Genomic DNA, 21,117 nt, shown 5'->3' on the forward strand with positions numbered 1-21,117 from the left:
AGCTAACAAGAAAATCAAAACAGTCTATCTTCAGCTTTATAAGCAATATATTTCCAGGCCACAAAGACTGCTCATTATTTCACGGGAAAAGGTACCTGTATGCATCACCAAACTCTGCTATTAATTTAAAAGTTGTCTTAAGTTTGAATTCAGACCCTGTTTTTTGTCTGAAATGAAAGAGGTTATTCAACAGACTCAGTCTTCCAAAGCTCTGCTTTTGACTCTGGAGCTTGCAAACTGCTTCAGGTAAAGTTAGGAAAGTTCAGGGTTCGCAATATGTGGCTCATGTTGTGTTTCGTAATGATTACATTTCTTTATTCAACGATAAATTAGTTTTGTTAACAACAAAACTCATATTTACTTATAAATAGCACTTTCTCTCTAGTTTGCCGTATCCAACCCTGGCACTGCTACACAGTTGTATTTACATACGCCTCATCCTTGGCCTTGATAAGTACGGTTTTGCTGGTAACAGAGATTTATTGTACCATCGTCTTCCACCTCAAGGCTGAAAATAACTTTTCTCTTTATGACTGCCAAACCATTCCTGCACTATCAACACATGGTGGAAGTTTGCATTATTCTTGATAATAATAAATATAACACATGATTACTGTATATTCCCTTCCTGTTTACCAAGAACATTCTGAGCAAAATGTGTACAGTATCTGTGTGTGTGTGTGTGTGTGTGCGCGTGCATGTGTCTGTGCGTGCGTGCGTGTGTGTGTGTTTTGATAGATTTATTGAGAAGACTAAATAGAACAGTATTATGGGAATTTTCATTTTAAATTGTTGTGGGGAGAGCAAAGAATTGGAATGATATATTTTTTAAATTAGCATATATTTGGAAATGAGAATAACTGAATTTAGAGAAAATAAAATAATACGCAAATTGATGGAATTTACAAGGAGAGACTGAATTGGAATTGAATTAGATGATCTGAACCCCAGCTCTGTTAAACTGGTCCAATGAGTGACTACTGCTTGGGTACAGTGGCACTGTGCTCCTCCTGTGAGTGCCTCACATGCACAACGTTCTTCATGTGCCTATTTACATGGGACCAAGGCACTAAAAATGGAACATCTTGCAGATTGAGTGAAGTAGTTACTAAAGCAAATGTTATGTGCATGGCTCTCGCAGGTTTGTGTGTATTGTGTTTTGTGACCTTTGATAAGCTGGTGTTAAGGTTTACTCTGCGGGTTCAACACATGGCTGCATGAATTGAACAATGAAGAAGCTGAATATATTTTCAATTTGTAAAGCTAACTGTAATTACAATATCTTACTACTAACATTGAATACGTGATTCATGGATGTAAAAAAGAAAAGTTTTTTTGAACTTTAATCTAGGATTTCAATTTCCTATTTCAGAAATGGTAAAACATACAAAAAACAAATTGTTTATGCTGTTAAAATAAGACATAACTCACATTTGTTTTTAATGATCCAATGTTTTAAGGTTTTGGAGAAGGTTTTTTGAGATTAACACATTGTTTGGATGTTAGGCTATTTCTTTCAAAACAATCCCATACAGTATGCAACGTACAGTACTGTATGTCCCAAATTAGTCTGTTAAAACCAGCAAAATATGGTTGTGTTTGTGCTGTTTAAAGCAATGAAATGAAGCAGGAGGGATTTATGATAAAAAAAGTGGGAAAAACATAGATTATGGGCCTTCAGACAGCAGTTGGTACAAAATGAACATGCCAACAATTTTGCACTGTTTTAAAATGTCACTTGCACTACACTAGTTAGTGTGTATTTTTAAACATGCCCTGCAGCGATGTGGAAATTATGCTTTCACCAAACCTGGAATAACCCAGCTGTGAGAATCCATTGGATGTTGCAGAGAGGTTTATCTTAACACACTTGAAGAATAATTGCTACCATTTTCCTCAAGAAAATTACAGAGTTGCAAAATTGTTGATGGTGGGAAGAATAAGATGTTTTTCATCATGGTTTAATATAATTTAATACTTAACACTTGCTCTATTTGGGGGTGTAAAAATAATAATAATGATTTATGTCAAGCAACTGGCGCAAATCAAAAGGAGGCATATCCAAATCTGTTTTTTGGTATTTTAACAACCCTAACACTCCAGGGAACATGGTGCACGAAAGTGCCTTTTCTGTTTGGATTGAGCTGAAGGTGTAGAAAATGAATGACCGGTCTAATGGCCAATCAGGATGCTCTCCACATTCTGCATCTGTGGCAATGCGGAATTTGATCTGTGGGTGATGAAAATGACTTAGCTGATGACACTCTTGGCTCATTGTGTGGTGTTTGTACGCTATATTTTCAATTGTTTTTTGACCAATATAACTTTTATTGTAAATATGACATCAAGCAGTTGCAGTATAAATAGTATTATGATTATCTATTTTACCTTGAAAGATTCATATATGATATGCCTGCCTATTTTCCCATGCATGCTCCCTACCAAACTCTCAGGAACACTCTGGTTTTGCCAGTGCATGGTTGCCTTTGGGCTAAGACTAGATTTCTGGTGGCATAATTTTCACAACCAAAGTGACTAACCCAGCCCCTTTATCACCCACTCATTGCAAGCATTAGAAAAGCAAGGATCAAACTACGAACCTTGGCTTTAGTCAGCAGGGGTTTCCCTACCTCAGCACACAGTGTTGTTTTATTTGTATTTATATCAATTTATGCAGGAAAACCTTTCTACAGGGGCTGGTCAAGAGAGGAGGAAAGCATACGTAAATACAGCTACACACGAATGCAGGTGACCGTGAAACAGACGAAATAAACATTAGATATAAATACACATGTAAATAAATAGTATGCACTCACGCATACACAGTCACAATCACAGTCACAATCACTATACTGTTCAGGTGGAAGAGGTGAGAAACAGAAAAATTGCAAGGTCCAGAAGATATTAACAAATAGACAGCATGAGAAATGAATGTAACCTTGAAATCCATTTCAAATCATGCAAGATTTTACAGTAATTTTCTAACGCTTCAGTTCAAAATTATCCATAGTTTCTATTTTGTAAGTCATAGAACCATGTATAATTTATTAAAATATTAATTTGAGGTATTTTCCATGAATATATGCTTTCTTGATAACTGTTCACCTTTAAGCTAGTGTAATTATTTTAAGACAATGAAACAATTTGTCCCAAAAATTAACATGGCTCCTGGTGGTTTTTATTTTGGTGAATGCTATCATGTTGCAATGCACTGAAGCTTTTGAAAAGTTTGCATATACTGGATGCTATAGCATGTCTGTATTGTGCGGGGAGTGAGCCTGTGCTGCTAGTATTATTGCAGATTATGAGCCTCTGCTGTAAATTATACATAAATATCCTCTTCTACTTGGGAATGGTTTAAATTGGCGTTGATATTTGAAAAATAAATATTCCCAAATGAGAGAAGTCAAGAGGGTGGTCAAAGTATTGTTCTTGGTTTATAAAGTAATTGTACACAAAATATAGCTAGTCTTCAACAAAATCAATGTATTTTTAACAGTGCGATTTTGTTGTTAATTCTTACACAATTGCCTCCATTTGCAATCTTGACTCAGAACCCATGGATAGACATTTCTTTATATTGATCTATGATCTGGTTCAGAAAAATTGGTATCGAACCACAGGTGTGCTTCTTTGCAAATGGTACTGGAGGGAATGTATGGCTACATTCTCTTATGGCATGCTCTCCATCTCAAAGATGCTGTGGTTAGTAATGTCACATCTGCAACCCCACTCCTAGGCTGTCCGTTAAGACAGGGATCTCTGAGGCATGTGACATCATGCAAGTATTACTGTATGAAAATGGAGGCAGGGGGTCTGGTATCATTTTGCTGACACTCTGTGTCCTGTGTTACAAAGCATAAATATCAGATACTGGTGAAACATGCTTTTTTCCCCCTAGAGTTTAATGTCAAGGCTTGCCGTTAAGATTTCCCTCGTTTAGCTTGTGATAATGATGCGGGCGCATATTAGCACGAGTGTGCTTTTATGTTCTGAAGCGCATATTATCATGACCGCGCCTTTAAGCATTGAAGCGCTCAAGCCCCCCACTTCCGCATTTTTCGCTCCCGATCAATTTCCCACCGTAAAACTAAATTTTCCCGAACTGTCATAATTCACTGCACATCTTTTCTCTCATGACTGTTGCATGGATATGTGAATTAACAAGTGCACAATTAGTTCACTCGTCATGTATCAGCAGAGAGAATTGTATAAGCGCTGCTTAAATTTGAACTGCTTTTGATGCATTACTTAGGCTAAACTCTGTTTGACTATTCGTCTCCACATCTGGTTTCCCACTCGCAAACGGCGCGTCAGTGCACACGCATTGTTAAAGGAATAAGCGCATCTATTGTGTTTAGCGAGAGGGGGTGTAAACTTTCCTACAATTAGGTTTGTGTATTTAGTTATATTGTACTGGCGCTCTATGCTTGGTGTACACGGTATTGAAGTGTGAAAATATTCTGGTTTTGTATAAATGTATTATTATTCCTTTTGAAAGGTGCAGAGGCATGTACAAGGGCGTCGTAGTGGGGGAAAAAGTGGGACTGACTACCCAGGGCCCGAATGGGGGGAGTGCCCTCGAAAAGCCTGGAATGATGCGTGAGAGACATGGATCAAGAGAGGAAGGGGGCCCACAGAGACTGCTTTTGTATAGGGCCCAGAATTTTGTGCTACACCCCTGGACATGTGTATGTATTTTCTGTAAATTGTTTAACTAATTGCCCTGTGGGAATTTGAATGTGGTTTGTCCCTCCACTGTAGCGGCAGGCTGAAGAGTATAAAAGCCAGTCTGTGTGGGACTGCGGGCGGGGATTGGTCTGTGCAAGCGCTGTGAAGTATCGCCATCAGTGAGTCACATGTTTTGCAGTGAGTACAAGTTGGAAATAGGCTAAGTCAAGTCAGAACATTTTGTAAATCTTCTTTATTATTTTTTTTGTTTTGCCTTTATTTCACTACATATTTTGTCGCTATAACACCAGCTGTTAAATAATAATTTAAAAAAAATCTGTTCTACTGAATTCCTGCCTCCTGGGCCTTCCTACAACCTCCCTTGACTGTGAGACACATTTAACCTTACGACATAGCTGTATTTATTATCTCAAATTGTACATTCATGGTTAATTTTAGGTTTTTTTGTATATACAGTGCAGTTTAAGTATTTGGACAGTGACACAATTTTTGTTGTTTCGTCCCTGTATCCAGAACATTGGATTCACATTGAAACCATTAATATGAGGTTAAAGTCAGATTTAATTTGAAGGTATTTACATCCATATCCAGTGATCTATCTAGGAATTACAGGCCTTTCTATACATAGTCCCCCCATTAAAAATGCGACCATAAATAATTGGACAAATTAAATAAAGTCTTCATATTTAGTACTTGGTTGCAGATTCTTTGCATGCAACGATTGCCTGAAGTCTGTGACCCATAGAACTCAATGGATGCTGGGTCTTCCCTGGTGATGCGCTGCTAGGCCTGTACTGTAGCCATCGTCGGTTCCAGTTTGTTTCAGGGGATTTTTACTTCCAGTCTTGCCTTCAGCAAGTGAAATGTTTGTTCAATCGGATTCATGTCAGGTGATTGACTTAGCCAGTCAAAACAATTCCACTTTTTGGTCCTGAAAAACTCCGTAGTTGCTTTAGCGGTGTGCTTTGACTCATTGTCCTGCAGCAAGGCGAAGCACAATGAGTTTTGAGGGATTTGGTTGGATCTGAGCAGAAAAGGTATGTCTGTGCACTTAAGAATTCATTCTGCTTCTGCCATCAGCAGTCACATCATCAATAAAAACAAGTGAGCCATTTCCAGTGGCAGCCATACATGCCCAAACCATAACACTAACTCCACCTGGGGTGTTCTGGATCATGAGCAGTTCCTTTCTTTCTCCACACTTCACTTAACTTTCAATCTGTCCATAAGAGTTTCTTCCAGAACGCTGCAGATTTTATGCATTTCTTTTTGCAAACACTAGCCTGACTGTTGTGTTCCAGAGGCTTGGTTTGCATCTTGCTGCGAACCCTCTGAGGCTAAGCTGGTGTAGTCTTCTCTTTGTTTTAGTCTTTGATACACCTATGCCCACATCCTGGAGAGTGTTCTTGATCTGTTCAACAGTTGAAAAGGGTTTTCTCTTCACAAAGTGTTCTTTGGACATCTACTACAGTGGTCTTCTGTGGTCTACCAGGTTGCTTGCTATTGCTGAGCTCACCGGTGCATTCTTGGTTCTTAACAATGCACCAAACAGTTGATTTTGACACACCCAATGTTTTGGCTATGTCTCTGATCAATTATTTTCAGATTTTCCTACCCCATAATGGCATGCTTTATTGGCATTGTCACTTGTTTGGTTCTTTGTTGAGAGACAACAGCCACAGGTGGCAAAGTCAAATTCCACACCTAGAATAACTCTAGATCCTTTGTTAGCTTTCTTGTGCACTAACAACAACAAAGAACTAATGATGCGGTAACACAGAGCTGGCCAAGAAACAGCCGAGCAGCCAATTCTCCGATTACTTTTTTTTTGGGGGGGGGTGGGGGGGTGCACACTAAAAGCGCTGAATTTTATACATGGTTCACTCAATATGAATGTAAATACTGGAAAATTAAAGCTGGCAGTCTGTACTTTAACTTCTTATGTATTCTTTCACTTCACTTCCAATATGCCGGAGTGGAGCCAGAACAACTAAAATTGTGCCACTGTCCAATTATTTATGGACTGCGCTGTATATAAAATACAAATTAAAAAATAGAAATTCTTTAAAATGTGCAAAGAAATACAATTGCTGTGTCTTTTGCAGGAGGAATGCTAGTGTTGTTTCTGTGGAGTGTGTGCTATCCAACGTCATTTTGATCAGTGTGCTGTACAAAATGTTTTTCCTCCTTCTTTGAACATTTGAAATGTGATGTTGTTAGATGGATTATACAATGAATTATTCTCTTACATTTCAAATTTCCTCTTATTTCAGGGTGGTAAAGATGCATTAACGATAATCATTTAATTGTAAATATAATTGTTTGTGGAAAATTAATGTGTAAATTTGCTTTGATTCATAGAGATTTACAGTAGCTATTTAAGTACAGATACATTTCATTAATTAAAGCAAGTAATATTTATTGCTAACTTTCTAGCTTTAACTTTTTATTTATTTGTTTGCTTCTTTTTTATGCAATGTATTCATTGCAGGCCATGAAGAGTCACAATAATAACAAGGCTCTAAAAACAGTACTTAAGCAATTGATACTTTTTTGATATGCTAATACAATGGAACATCAGAGATGCACACTTCCAGAATAGGGGTTGTTCAAAACTCTCACTCAAATGTCGTAACTTTGAAATTGAAGTCAGAATGTGCCCATTTTAATTTAAAATATTTATTGGAATGATTATGTGCAGTGTATAGCCTACAGGCTCTCATTTATTATAACCACAAATCTTTTTATAAGTTAATAACCGAAACTTGAATGAGGCCTATGAAAGATTTAAATTTGAAGCAAGCTATGGATGATAGTGGCCATATCATAAAACACAGCACCAGTAAGGGTATTAAAGGGGACCAACCATCTGCCAATCAGCAGGGACCTTCTTGCTGTCCAGACCAACTCATAAACTTGCTCCCAACTTGTGGATTTTTGATTGATCCAACACGCGTTTATAAGGAGAATTGTTCTTTTCCAATTTTATATCAATGGAAAGTGTAATTAATTTCAAGTTTAATGCTCACTTTTTTTGCAACAATGATGATAAAGATAATTGCATTTTGTGGTAAGTAAAGGCATATTTCCTTGTACTACTGCTGAGATTACAAGTAGCGAGGTTTTCTCTCTATTGTTTTCACTATAGAATGGAATATACTATATAGAATATACTAATTATAACTAATTAAAATTTCAATTTGAGTAATTGATATTATCATCCTTTCCCCCGTTTGCCATTAACAACAAAACATAACTTGACTTTAAATGTTGGATTCTAATTTAAAAGGAGCGACAAGTCACAAACATACAAATGCAGAGGTGAAATTATATCAATTGATAAACTTATAGGTACTATTAGGGAAATATACATAAACAACTATGCATTCTGCAGATTATCTGTAAGACAGGGATAGTTTTTTTGAGTGGGGCAGCAGGTGGCTCCATGACAGGCAGTTCTGAGGAGAATCTCAGTCTGTCTGGGTGGGGGTCAACCTGTCCATTACTGCTGATTGATGTTTGATTGGCAGGTTGGGTTCAGCCCACGGTGAAGGGTGAGGCCATTTGATAAGAGCAGTGGCTGGAGAGGTCTCTGCCACACCGGCCTGCTCACGCTGGTCTGTGGGAAAGAAGCCTGTGCGTGCCCCTGAGAAATGGAATGGAGCTGTCAGACAGATGTGATATTTGGATTCCAGAACCATACAGCGCGAGCACCTGTCTCTCCATTCTTGTGGGAAAGATGAAAAGGTTGAGTTTTGGAGTCTGATGTTCCTGAAAATTAGATCAGTTGAATAAATAATTGGCTAGAGTGATTGTGCAGGTGTCTGTCGCTATTAGAGACACTACTGACATGCCCAAACCACAGATGGAAGAAACCTTCATGAGTGAAATTGCATAAATATTCTCTGTGGGGGAATCTCACGTGTTGTCTGTTGTGCTGTTACACAGTTGTCACTGGGTTTTGTTTTGAGAAACACTGCTGCAAACAACGCAGAACTGTGAGAGGCTGCTGGCTAAGTCCCATGCGCTATGGAGCATATTGTGCAGATTTAAGGCTGTACATTGGTCATCCAGTGCATCCAGTGTCAGCAACAGTGTGTGTAAGAGGGGTGGGGCATTCCAGTGTTTCACTGTAAATCTCCTGTGTTTTGCAGACTGTGTGCCGGGAAGAGACTAGCAAAGCGGAGGGGGTCTGGTAGTGGAGGAGGGCTACGCACAAGTCGATTGGCTATCCCTACGCTGACTGCTTCCTGCCGCTCCAAGATGGATTAGAGACCTGTGCCTCCAGGGACCGAAGGTACGTGATGTGCATTCATCCGCACGGTCTCACCTGAGCCTGCTAATCACAGGGCCCCTGAAGAGGGGCTCCCGGCCCTCTGTGTTGGGTTCAGCTTTAAATGCTCTTGTGAATACTCACAGCGCGAGTGAACCGGAGGAACTGTGGGGGCTGGTGCAGTCGATTGCGTTGTGATAACGGCCAGCCCTTTGATTTACCCAACCCTCCGTCGACACAATGTGCAGCTGTTACAGGTGTGCTGTCACAAAAAATGTCCAATCATGAGGCACTATTACGGGATATCTGTGACAGTAGCAGCAAAAAAGAGGAACTGAGTGTCCCCAAGCTGAAGGCTCCTCCAGCGTCTTCACACAAGGATGGGAACTCTCAAATGTTCTCATCACTCAGGTTTCAAGGCTGAGTGCTTTGGCATTAGGCCCAGATTAAGGCTTTTTTGTTTAAAATTAGAGTCCCTGGTACCCTGCCTCTCCTTTCCTAAATGTTTGGGCTACAAACTGGACTTTGCATTAGTGGCATTTCATTAAAATGTTTTTCAGAGCAAGAAAAAACCTAGTCTGCATACTAAATGTCATGAAAATACCACACACTGGGAAGAAAGAGAGAATTTTCCATTGCTTCTGGGCACCTTTGTAGACTCTTAAGCATTAATATGAGTATGGGCTGTATTTCACGAAGAATCTGGTGGGAGGGATTCAGTATTCAGCCTCAACTGTGTGCATATATTTTCCTTGTGTGTATCTCTTAATCAAATGAGTTACATTTTTTCCCATGGTTGTATGCACTCTATCAAAAAAATTAATTCATTAAGCTGATTTTGTGTAGGATGTGCTCCTGTGTGTACCTGTTCACAATGTGGAAAAATGCCGATGAGCAGTTTCTGCACATTTCTCAGACACATTTCTCGTTCAGTGTTTGTAATGCTTATTTATATGAGGAAATCAGAGCACTGAGTAATGCTGTACCTCAGACACTTTTAATTAATCATGAACAAATCACTAGTCCACCTTTAATTAACTTCCCTGAAGTTGCGCATTGTAGTGTAAAAGCTGTCTAAAATTGTTAAAAGAATATTCTTTTTACAGTTTTTCTGAACAGTCGTCGTAGAAATCATGAATTTCACAATTACTTATTTGTAATCAGATGAGATGTAAATATCAGAAATACATTTATTTTTCTATAAAAATCTATATTATGAAGACCATGCTTTTATGCATGATTATAATTTATTTGTTATACATAATTAATTAATGCTGGATAAGTATGCCTTGTTAGTAAGCTACAATGTGAAGGTAATTAACTTCACATTATGTGTGCAAGGAGCGATACCCACTGTTCTTTATTGTTGAGACTCCTGATCCCCCTTGGAGTTGTTCAGTCTTCTGTTGAAAGCAGACCCATTATCAGTAACAAACCCCCCCCGCCCCCCAGTGTCAACCTCGTTTTAATGACCGTGCGGTCACACCGCAACTTCCACCCGAAACCCCACGAAAGTGCAAACAAAGAACAGGCGGGGTCTCGCGGCGGCCTCCCCTGAGAGTTGGGAAGGGAGATCGAACCCGAGTCCGGCTGCTCCGATCCTCTATCGCCGGCACCTGAGAGCCGCAGATAAGCCCTGCTGCTGACTCCTCTCTGACAGGCTGCTTTGTACTGATGGGAGCGGTGGCTCTGGCAGGTCATGCAGGAGGTGAGCTGTGCGCTGGCTGAAGCTAAGCTGTGTGCGAGCCAGGGCAAGGTTTGGCTCCGTTGGAAGAAAGTCGAACCCACGTGCGTATGTAGTTTTAAATTGGTGTAAAAAGTAATCTCAATCGTAAACCCGTTGTCACTGTAAGTCCCAGGTCATATATATTGTAAGAAACCCCTCGGATACATCAAAGAGCGGAAGTGTCTGAGTGGTGAAGGAACACGTGTAGTGCTACTGGAATGGGATTCATTTAATGTTCTCTCAATTATCTGACTCTAAAATGATACTGTTTTAACCTTTCCTCTGTGCTAACAGTTATGCACAGATGGAGGAGACTGCTTCCCGCCAGTAGTGTGGCTCTATACAGATCGCTATCTATCTTGGGAGATGCAAACATACCTTTGGCTTGTGTAGCCTGCATAGATTGGGTATCTTGCTATGACACTAGTGTATTGGCAGGTGATTATGGGGAACAGATATCCTGAGTTCTATGGATGTTAGGACCATAAAACTGCTAGGTGTACAGTGGTAAGAGTCAAAGAGGAATGCCAGGTAAAAGGGAATTTTGATTCTTAAAGTGATTCTCAGATTTTATTGAAGCGTATTTTTATAGCTTTTAGTTTCACCTTGTAGAAATTACAGCACTTTTTATACCTAATGCAGTATCCCCATTTCAGGTCACGATAATGTTTGGAATATATTTATATATAATGTTATATAAATGAAGGTAGTCATGTTCAGTACATGTTCAGATATTCTTTGTATGCACAGACTGCTTGAAGTCTGTGACCCATAGACATCACCAGGTTTTCAGTATCTTCTTTCATTTGCATCTTGCAGTGCTGAGTCTGTAGAGCTGTTCCTGAAGTCTTCTGTGGACAGTAGTCTCTGATACATCCTTGCCTGCCTCCCAAAGAGTGTTTCTGATTTGTTGGACAGGTGTTTGGGGGTTCTTCATTATGGTTAGAAATCTTTGGTAATCAACCATAGGGGTCTTCCTTGGTGTACCAGGCCGTTTGTGCTTACTGAGCTCACCAGTGCTCTCTTTCTTCTTAATGTTTCAAACAGTCGATCTTGGTAAGCCTAAGGTTTGGTCTATGTCTCTGACTGTTTCTCTTATTTCTCATCCTTATAATGGCTTCCTTGACTTTCATTGGCACAACTCTGGTCCTCATGTCAAAAAAAGGCAAAAAACAGACCCCAAAGGCAATCAAAAGCATGGAGTCAAGATTAGATGCTGAAAGCTCTCTTATGCATGCACCAAGAAAGCAATTGATGTATGAAAATACCTTTAAAATAATAACTGAGAACCTGCTCTTTAACTACATGTGAACTGAATATGTATTTGTCCAAAACATTATGGGGATCACTGTATATATGCCCTGTAATGGAACATTGCATTGATTTGGGATGTCTTTTGGTATCTGAACTATGGGCTGAATGCTGCTTTGGTTAATAGCTTACTTGTTTTTCACTGAGTGGCCTCTTTGCTAATTATGACCAGCATAACTTGATTTTCATTGTAATTGTGTAATTACCTGATTTGCATAAATATTTGAGAGAATTGGTCATAAAATTTTCACGGAAAAATTGGCAGTAGTGGTCAGTTTGGTCTTAGTTAATTTGCCCATGAGTTTCACAAGAAGTGAACGATGCTCTATGCCTCTCGTGTGGTGAAAGATCCAGTGTGGACCCCACTCTGTGTGTATCAGACACATACTGGTTTTCTGACTGCATGAATGTTGGTGCTCCGCCATATGCATTCTTGTACATATTGTGTCAGGAGTGGGTGCGGGAATGGACCCAAACGCAGAGTAAAAACTGAAAATCCAAAAATGGGGAAAACAAAGGACTTTAATAAACTAAGACAGGGAACAAAGAGTCTCACAGGGCGAAATTTACAACCAACGAAATCCTCAAAAAAAACAAGACAAAAATACAGAAACCCAAAAACGAGGAAAAAACTAGGCAGGTAGGGCACAGGCAGGCAAACAACAGGTAAACAGGAATCAGGGCACAGGCAGGCAAACAACAGGTAAACAGGAATCAGGCAGGAACAGGTACAAACAGGTAGCAAGGCAAACAAACCAAACCAAAGGTTCCAGCGCCTGAGTCTGGGGAGAGGGCGATTTAAATAGAGAGACGGAGACGAGACACAGGAGGGCACGATGAACAATCAAGCCATAGAGAGGGAGGGGAACACGAGACACAACGCAACTAATAATTAGATAACGCGAACCAATAAAACAATTAACAGGACACAAAACCGAGGTGCCGCCATCTGGCGGCCCAACAGAGAAACAACACAGGGGGAAGACACAGAACCCTGACATATTGTAGTGCTGTGCTTGGAGCACGATACCGTGATGCTTATAGGAAGTCTGTTTGATTCTCAGCACTTTGGTCTGCGCTGTTTAAATTTCAGCTGAAATGTCTGTCTGTTAAATGGCTCTGATGTCCTACTGTTTGGCCGTATCAATGGAATGCCAAACCTTCTTTGTCACCCTCTGTGGAAAGGCTGTGAGCTCTGGACAGAAAACAGATTGAGTGCTTTTGAAGTTGGATTTAGCGTGGAGTACAGAAGCGTGGGCTGGAAAATGAAATTAAGTAAGGGTCCACAGTGTCCCAGCTTGTCCATGGAGGGCCGGCACTTCAGCTTGGCACATGCCAAGGTAGTTGAGCCATCTATTGCCAGTACTGCTGACCTCCTGATTCATGGTTAGGATGTGAACCAGAACACTCTGACCTCGCTTGAGTTACCGGGAATGATGTTGCAAAAAAAACTCCAGCAACCTTTCAGATTTTGCTGATGCACTTTTATCACTGTGCTGTTGCACATTAATCACTGCTCCATTCAGTCTCACACGAGTCTCTCTGTGTGCAGGCTGGAGCTGAAGATAACCTTAAAATAACAACTTTTTCTTATTTTAATCCAACATTAAAGTAATAACTCAAAAATAAAATAACAACTTATGTATTAAAATTCACACATGTTGCTGGATGCTCAGTGGATCCGTTGACAGTATCAGACTGTAGAGGAACTCAAGGTGTGAATGGTCCCCAGTTCTAAGGTATGCTCATAACAAGAAAGGCGTATGATCTCCATTCAGCCTGTGGACACAGCAAAGAAAGCCTTTTGTCTTATTAAGCTTGCATTGGAAGGCTTGAGTGACAGCGCCTTATCATGCACATTGCTGGCTGATCTAACCCGAAGGGGGGTCAGTGCGAATTAAAGAGCAGCTAATTAAAATGTCCTGGTTACAAGTGAACCCGCGCTTGATTTATCTCCTCATGGAGGGTCTCGATGTGACACTGGCTGCACAATGAACGGGGGCCTCGTTGTAATGTCCGCGGCTAACGGCATCAGATAGAGTGAAGCATTCAGCTGCTTCCGTCCATTATCCTCCTCACAGGGGAGCAGAGCGTTCAATAGGAGCTAAATCCACATGAGCACCAACCCTGTTGCTCAGGAGACGGGTTTATGCCCGTTTGTGGAAGGAACTGCTCTCAGAGGCTGCTGGGACAGCCCCAAATAGCTAAAGTAAGTGCTCTCAGCCTGTTTCCGAATTTTTCTAGAGAAGTGGCTGGGACCGTGGAAGTGAACGAATGGATGAACCAACAAAAAACATATTCATGTTTAATCCCTACGATTCTGATTTGGCGGGTGCAGAGTGTGACATGTTTTGGGGTGGGGGGGTCAAACAGCAGGAAATCAATATAAGACTTACTGAATTCAAATGTACCTGGAGCTGTGACAGTGGCTGACTGGTAGCTCTCTCGCTCTGTATCTCTCTCTCTCCCTCTCTCTCTCTCTCTGTCTGTCTCTCTCTTTCTCTTTCTCTCTGAAACCAGATGACCTGTGAAATTATCATTATTTTTGAACGTCTGCTTTCTTTAGCTCCAGCAACAGAAATCGATCCCTTGACCTTTTCAACTAAAAATTCTTAATGTGCGGAGTAAAGCCCTTTCTGGCCCACTTTAATTAGAGAACAGAGTCTGTGACACGCATCATCGATCTTCTCAAAGGAAGACTTTTGCTTTTTTGGTCCATCATATTCTAAACATCATGTTGTCATAATTTTTTATTGTTAGCACCTTTTATACAATACATAACGTAGGTTAAAAGTAAAAAATAAACATAAATCAGTTCAGTGTTAACAGGCAATACTGTATCTGTGACACTTAAAGACCACTTAAAGTTTGTTTTAAGATTTATTTTTTGTTGTTGTCCAAAATGTCTGCAGTTTTTTCTTATTTAAGAATAAGAATATAAGATAATATATATAAATGTATATGTAAATAAAAAAATAATGAATGCTGCCACCACTCCTCTTGTGTTTGGGATCAGTTAAAAGTCTAGCAGCAAGTGATCAAAGAGCTCGACTGGGTGTATATTCTGATAGATAGTGAAAGTTAGATAACCCAATTATATATTTGGTTAAACCATTTAGTGTTAAAAACAAGAAAATCTTACAAGCATTTCTAATAGGCACAGGTAGCCAGTGGAATGAAATGGGGACAGGGGAGATATGTGCTTTATCTTTGTCAAAATTTATGCAGTTGCATTTTGTACACGCTGTAATTAGTCAATTCATATAATTGTGACAAATGCATGACTTAGTCTTGCAAAGACAGTCAAGGTTTCACCCTTATGATATTTGATATATATTTAGAAAATGAGGTTAAGAGTCGTGATTATTATGTGACTTAAAGCATAGCATCAAAAATAATTCCAAGGTTCCGTACTTTACACTTCACTGGGCCAGATGGTTGCAATTTCTCATTAATTTCTTTCTGAATTTTGGAGCCAACAAGTTGAATCCGTCTTATCTGCTCTGAGTTCGAGAAGGATTTTTGACATCCAGCTAATTAGCTAGTTAAGTAGCTAATTAGTGCAAAGAGAGAATTAGCTGCGACGACTGGGCGATGTCTGAATAGCTAAGGAAGTTGACACCGCATTGACGTGATGATTTTGAAGAGCGCATAAATAAGGAGGAAAAGAGTGGGCCGAGAATCAATCCCTGCAGAATTCCACAGGTTATAGAGTACCCATTTCATGTGAAACTTATTCATCATACATATCCTCCCAGTTAAATATATTGTAAAGGAATTAAGCATCATACCAGAAAGACTACCACAGTTTTCCATTAAGTGGATTGTTATCCAATGCTGTGGTCTATATCGTATCAAATGCAGCACTCAGATGTAGCAAAAATCAGAACAGATACATTATTATTTATCCGATGTTCATCAGTGTTGCCCACTCCATTGCAACTAAAGCATTTTTAGAAATGCATTCCGTATGAACACAGCAGCGATGTTTGAAGCGCTGCGCAGACATCAGAGCGAGCTGGCGGCATGCAGACATTTTGATTTAAGGTGATATGGATCTTTTCATTATGTCCGATTAAATAAAATCATCGTGAGTAGCACTTAACCTTTACTAAAGTATAACGTAGTCTGCGCATGACATTTCAGACGTAAAATGCGGAGGAATGACGCCCATCGTTCAGCTCATTTGTGCCGTCTCTTGTAGTGTCGAGGGCTTCAAATTGTCCCGAATATTTGCCGTTGTTCAAGCCCTGGTTATTTGTACGCCTCCGCCAGGAAATCCCGCGGTGGCCGAAATTAACTGGAAGTGAGTTTTAAGTATTCGGTATATTTAAAACATGCTGCAAATGACCAAGCAGCAGCTGCTCATGCATTTTAGCTACATTAACCACAGTCATTTAAAAAATGTCTTACTATTGTTTTTAGATATTGTATGTAATTCCAAGAACATCACATAGGCACAGGTTTAAAAAGCATGGTGATCAGAATTATCAGTTTTATAACACAAAGACACAGATATATATGTCTCTGTGTATCAATTCCCTGGAAATTGGTGAATGAATGTTTGAAAAAATTGAATTGAAATCTCTCATGTTAATTGTTAGCCATTCAATAAAAAATGCTCTCTTTCATGACATAGGCTGTTGTGGCTTATACCCCATGCCCCTATTCATATTCTCACTAGGAAATGGAAAGTTTCTGAAACTAGAACAGCTGGAAAACAGTGGGGAAGAATGTGTTGCACAGAGCCCAGGTCTGCCGGCTCTCATCCCATAGACAGATGCCCCCATTCGGCCAGAGGCTCTGTTCCTGCCATGCCATGTGATCCCATCTCTCCCTCAAATCTCTCTGCTTTCCTCCTGTCTGAATAAAGGTCAAAAATAGATGAGCAGGGCAGACTGTGCAGTCTCCTTTAAAAAAAGACAGACAGTGAATATCATTCTTCTGCGTCATCCCATTCACCATTATTCCATATTTTTATTTACTCCATATCTTATAATGCATCTCTGGGAGAATAATGCCGCATTCACTGAGTCTGCTGTTCTATATTTAACTGACAAATTGACCAAAAACAGAGGCTTCAGCCTGCATTGTAATCTGAGTCATAGTGAGCACTTTGTGCAAATGCTAAAGATATTGTAGCCAATGTCCCTCTTTGGTGGATGCAGATAAACCTCCCTTGTGAAAGAAAGTATGATGTTTTAAATAAATTGTATTTTCTTTTATCCATGTGCACATGGTAAATCATCGCTGGCAGTCTGCATTTAGCTTGACTCACTTGTATTGTGCAAAGAAAATTAAGAAAGTAATTAAACTGAATTTGTAAACATGCATTATAAACAATTACACACTATGGTAGTGATTTCAATGAGGGACAGACTAGGCGGATCATTTCTTTGAGCCACTGCACTCATTTATTAGCAGGAGGAGTAAAACACAGCTTTGGAACAAACACGGGATTAAGAGGACTGGCGAGAGCGTGGGCTGTCCGCTCTTTTTATAGAGAGCCTGCCACCCAAACTGAAATCTGCCAAAGCCTAACTCACAGTCCAATCCCAGAATAGCTGTCCATAAACCAGGAAGTACTATACATGCACAGAACCATAAACAAGATGTGGTGGCTAACTAGTTAGCAAGCTAGCCGCCACTACAATATATTTACAAATACTTATTTCATCTTACTCTGATAAATTCTTCATTACAAATTTGAATAGACAATCTCCAATTGAGATTAATGTTGCAGGCTGGTGTGACAAGTGCAAAATGTCAGAGGGCAAGCTGGTGTTCTTTGTTTCAGCTGATTCCAAATATTGAGAGCAGCTACGGTAAGTCTTAACATGTCATTTTAAAACGGTAACTGTGGAGGATTCCTTCGTCAAGAGGAGGTGGAATACATGCGGATTCTGCAGCTCCAGTGCAGTCTTGCATGTGGCTGCAGCCATGGACTGGCCTGTTGGCGCGGCTTCGCGGGCAGGCTCTGAACAGGCTGTGATGTATTGCCTCTGCTGCAGCTCCTCTCTCTCTCTCAGTGCTTTTTAATCATTTAACAGCCTATCAGGGCTCTCATTCCTCTACACTTACCCGCACCATCTACCTCCTCTCCAATGGCCAATCAATCTGCACTCAGTCAATTTTGGTGCAGATAAATCTTTACTTGGAACAATAAATATCAGTGTAAATTTATGCACCTCCGTCTCCATTTATTTCTACATTTATCAACATGATCTTCGTTGTATAGTAACATAAATGGAGCTTAATGTTCTCTGGATTATTTAGTCACACAAAGCATAATTTGAGAAGCACTCTAGAGTTGCTTTGTTTCCTAATATGGAAGCACACTGATCAATGCAGTGGGTGTTAGACAAGAGCCAGTAGTCAGTCAGCGCTGAATGTGGTCCGGGTTCTGGAGATAGTCAGTCACTGCATAAATATATAGCCAGACTGTGGGGGAAGTGAATAAATGGTGGATAATATGCTCAGGTGGTTTTTTTATTTGCTTTTTTGTGGGTGCTGTTTAGCTCGCTCTAGTTTAAAATAAGTACACTTCAAAGGGCGCTGTCTGTGGACCTACTGTAGCCTGGTTGTGGTGAATGATTTGCGACCTTCTTGTCTGTATTGCTCTGGTCACATATTCTACATACCTACTCTACCATACGCTTGTTGCCACATTTCCAAATGTAATAACTGATTCCATGAATCAGTGTGGTGCCTCACAGCCTCTGGTTGAATCTAGACCATGCCAGCGCCAACTGTGCCTGGTAGCTCCATAGGGCGACATGCAAATTGTGATTGCATTGCCCTGGGAATGGGAGGGTCCAGTCGGATAGGGTCCCACGTGCATTTCTATATAGCCCCCCCGCTGGTCGAATGGGCACCCGTAGTTTGCTGTCAAAGGTTGCATATGAATGGTCTTCCTCTGACACCACTCTATGTGAGCTTAGCTATGGTCAGCAGTGTGAAAATTAGCGGCTGATGGCATCACATGTTTTGGAGGTGAACCATGGATGTTTACGCACTCCTAAATCGGTGATGGGGTTTGCAGCGGTGGTTGCAGATGATTGGCCATGCCAAATTGGGGTGGCAATTGGATACCCCACGCTGGGTGCCAAAAAAGGATATTTCACTGTTGTGAAATATTCATCATTATATTTTTGAAACAGTCAACATATTTTCAATAAATTGTAGTATATTCTGTTTCATTACAGAGGTCACTTAATGAAATGTCCAAAAGAGAATTGAATCCAGTGGTATGGGAAATGCCCTTAGGTAATGCATTTCATCAGAATTTTCTGAGGATTAAAACATTCAGATATTACTGTGAAGTATATGGAGGATGTGTCTATGTAAATTAGTGCTCCTCATTATTATTATATATTACATTTTATTATATTGTAAATTAGTGTGCGTTATTATTTTATCTAATATTGGCTCTGGCTGTACTGTACATCTAAGTACATGTACTCAGTACTGCACGTGTGTGTGTGCGTGCGTGCGTGTGTGTGTGTGTTTGGTGATGGTCAGGCCCTAGTAGTTTGCAGTAAACTCTTGTTCTGATTAGAGGCTTAATCTCTGGAGCCTGAAGTTTAATTTATTTAAAATGTCATTTATAGCCTCATTTGTTAGTGTCTATTAAAGTTTGAATTTGTTTTAATTCTTGTAAAACCTTGCTTTATTTATTGCCTGTGTGATCACAATGAAAAATCTAATGACATAGTTAAGTAGACACTGTCCTTGTACTGAAGCCACCAATTAGCAGTGAGAATAGGTTAGCTACAAAGCTCCATATACACATATACTGTAAATGGGAGGTGTCTGTTCTTTGGTGGGAAGTATGATCATGTTTACAGAGTGCAGTGTGGTGACCATGAAGTGTGTGCAATTGTCGCGAGGAGGTGATAGTGTGATGTGGAACATGGCTAGAGGAATTGCCCACTTACCCCTAATCTTACTCAACCTCTCCTCCCTGTCCACGGCTCATGGATACTCTCCACAGTAACAGGGCCCTTACACTTCATGCTGTGGACACAGAATGAAGGAAATCCAACATCCAGACCTGCAGACCTGTGTGCCTGCCAAGCTCTCCTCCTCTAGTGTTTCACCTGCTCAAGTCTCTTTTGTTCAATCATAATTTCAAACCCAGGCAAGCTGTTTTCCACCTTACTTCCACTCTTCTCAGACTGGCAAGACTGAGGTACTGTACTTTCCCTCCAAGTCATCACCACTGCTAGACCTCTCCTCTAATCTCAATGCTACAGGGTAGCTTGTTCAGAACTCTTACAATACAAGAAGTCTCGGGGGTAACCTTAGATGACCAGCTCTCCTTCTCTCCATATAGTAGCAGTGTGTCCGGCAGGTAGATTCCTTCTATGCAATATCCAGAGAATCTGCCCTTTCCTCATTACCTGCTCTACATACAGTATCTCGTAGTTCAGGCCGTGGTACTCTCATGCCTGACTATTGACGATTACCAGTCATTCTGTCACATCTGAGAGGTGGAGAGGTGGAGGTGAGGTGGTTTTGAGGTGTCGAGTAGCTCTTCAGCCTTGTTCAGTTAGCATGCCCCTTTGCACACCACACTCTGTGTAAGACACATGTATTGCACATTGATTGCGTATGCATTTAATTCTCTAAAAATTGAACGTGTGTGATACGTGAATTAAATGTATTTCAATATCAGAGGCTTAAATAAGTTTTAATTAAATTGATTAAACATGAAACCTTCATTCTTGTGATGTGTACTGTTAGCCTACTACAGATAAGGAGATGTCTCATATACAGACAAAACTATAAAAATAAAAAAACAACAAAGCCAGCTCTTGCAGGTAAGAACTGAGGCTGGGGCTAGATTGTGTCTGCATCTTTAATATCCATGGCTGGCTCTGGTGGAACCAGTGAACTTTTCCACTAACTATAATAATTATTGTGGGGGCAGGCAGGGTTGGGGTCGGGGAGCAAATGTGTCCTCCCCAATGTCAAACTCTCTCCTTCACTCCTGCCAAGGACATTTCCTTTGATGTTTGGGGGGGAGAACCGGTTGGAGTCTTAGAAAATAATATTACATGAACCTTGAACACGTCTGCCCTATCCAATTACATTGTTTCTCTCTCAAAGGCTA

General features: G+C 40.3%; 1 protein-coding gene across 2 annotated transcripts in view; it reads left to right on the top strand.

Moving 5' to 3' along the window:
* Positions 1–21,117, top strand: part of grik4 (glutamate receptor, ionotropic, kainate 4) — a 201,066-nt gene that overhangs the window by 60,314 nt on the left and 119,635 nt on the right. The window contains exons 3-4 of one of the 2 annotated variants that reach the window (XM_035385732.1): positions 4,502–4,869; positions 8,847–8,989. The gene's annotated coding sequence lies outside the window, so the exon portion shown is untranslated. The remainder of the gene's footprint in view (positions 1–4,501; positions 4,870–8,846; positions 8,990–21,117) is intronic. The other variant, XM_035385731.1, reaches the window with a different exon arrangement.

This window comes from Anguilla anguilla, chromosome 12 (assembly GCF_013347855.1).
Source record: "Anguilla anguilla isolate fAngAng1 chromosome 12, fAngAng1.pri, whole genome shotgun sequence".
NCBI classification, from domain to species: domain Eukaryota; kingdom Metazoa; phylum Chordata; class Actinopteri; order Anguilliformes; family Anguillidae; genus Anguilla; species Anguilla anguilla.